This window comes from Pleurodeles waltl, chromosome 12 (genome assembly GCF_031143425.1).
Source record: "Pleurodeles waltl isolate 20211129_DDA chromosome 12, aPleWal1.hap1.20221129, whole genome shotgun sequence".
NCBI lineage: Eukaryota > Metazoa > Chordata > Amphibia > Caudata > Salamandridae > Pleurodeles > Pleurodeles waltl.
The window spans coordinates 128,302,490-128,304,062 of record NC_090451.1 but is presented as its reverse complement, the minus strand read 5'-3'; the positions used below and the strand labels follow the sequence as shown (position 1 = coordinate 128,304,062).

The 1,573-nt window shown below is 43.8% G+C and overlaps 1 non-coding gene across 1 annotated transcript; it reads left to right on the top strand.

Annotated features, from left to right (window-relative positions):
• Positions 1-1,214: 1,214 nt before the first annotated feature.
• TRNAL-UAG (transfer RNA leucine (anticodon UAG)) lies at positions 1,215-1,296 on the top strand. The gene has a single exon. It is a non-coding gene; the product is annotated as a tRNA-Leu (tRNA).
• The last annotated feature ends 277 nt before the right edge of the window (positions 1,297-1,573 follow it).

The window sequence follows — 1,573 nt, the reverse complement described above, 5'->3', positions numbered from 1 at the left end:
AAGGAGTGCCAGGGGAGGGGGAGAGCGGTGGAAAGATTGGGGACAAGCAGTCAAAGAGAGTGTTTAAATCCCACTTTGTAGCGAGCACGAACAAGATGATAACACTTCCAACTGGGACTTCAGGAATGCTAGTGTTTCGACCAAAAAAGATGAGAAGTGGACGTGAACACAACTCTTCCACGCCCACATCTACACCTTTACATTGGTTCACCCCCAAGGGAGTAGCACACGTGATGAAGAGCAGTCGTAATGTTTTGAGCGAGCTCTTTATTACAACAACTAAAGATGCAATAAATAAAGATACCGAGGGCAGGAAACATCAAAGACGTCAACGCGAATAACACGACAATCCTGCACTGGCGGAAAGCATCCGATACCCCTGTAGCTGAAGCAAGGAGGGAGAAGGAGGGAACATGAGGAGGACGGAAACACCAAAGACGGGGAAGGACATAACACAACAATACTAAAACACAAGCCAGGCGAAAGGATTAAATAGTGCAGTAAAACAAACACTTAAACACACTGGGTGGAACCATATTGTACTTAGTCCCTGCTCTCTGGGCGGAAACAAGTAACTAAAAGTCTAAAAGGAGGTTCAAAGAAGAAAGATTACCCAGTAGAAAGGAAGCCTTTCTAAAGAACAATCCGAGTTACCAATAAAAAGCCAATAGGCGGACTGTGACCACAGAACACAGAATGCATGCCCAGACATCGCATGCGCACTGCCGAGGCTCGACCTAACAAACAGCAGAATGTGAATAGGCCACACAAGACATGACGTCACTAGAAAGCAAAGGGTGTGTTGGGGAGACTGGATGGGGCAAAAGGGCTGATGTCATCAATACGTGCAGCTCCTCGGTTATTTTTGAATGAACTGCTCATTCATTAGATCCCACCCTAAGAAATTACCCCACCAGTATGAACATTTGTTTAATTAGAAAATGATCGAGTCACGTTGTCATATTTAGAGCTGATGCTTATACATTGGTCAGAAGGCTTTGCTCGGAGAGTGTTGTATTTTAAGGCGATTGCAGTGAATTTGAGCAGCTGGAAGAAGACTTGTGCAGTGACTGGTTAAGAGAGATAATCTTCAATTACCACATCACCCTCCCAAACTTATAATAATGTCCTTTTATCGACTCGACTTTGCAGACCAACTGTGTAGGATCAGGGTTTCGGTGCTCATGACTTGCACAGACACCCACATACCAGGAGGTAGTGTGGCTGAGTAGTCTAAGGCGCTGGATTTAGGCTCCAGTCTCTTTGGAGGCGTGGGTTCGAATCCCACCGCTGCCAGGGATTTATTTTAATGACGCATCTCCCTGCAATTTGCATACACGGAGACTCTACCAATACGTCCCTAATTTTAAAAGTTACACTTCACTCTTTTAAACTCTTTCTAAATAATCTCCTAAACTGTGGACTCCAAGAAATCGACTGATGGGCGCTACTGTTGTTTTGCTTCTTTCTGCTTAGATTACCTTCAAATGTAAGGTTTAACAAATAATTCGTTCTCCCTACGTGGATAAGATCGAACTTCTGTTAAATAAACATTAAAAGTAAATTATCTATC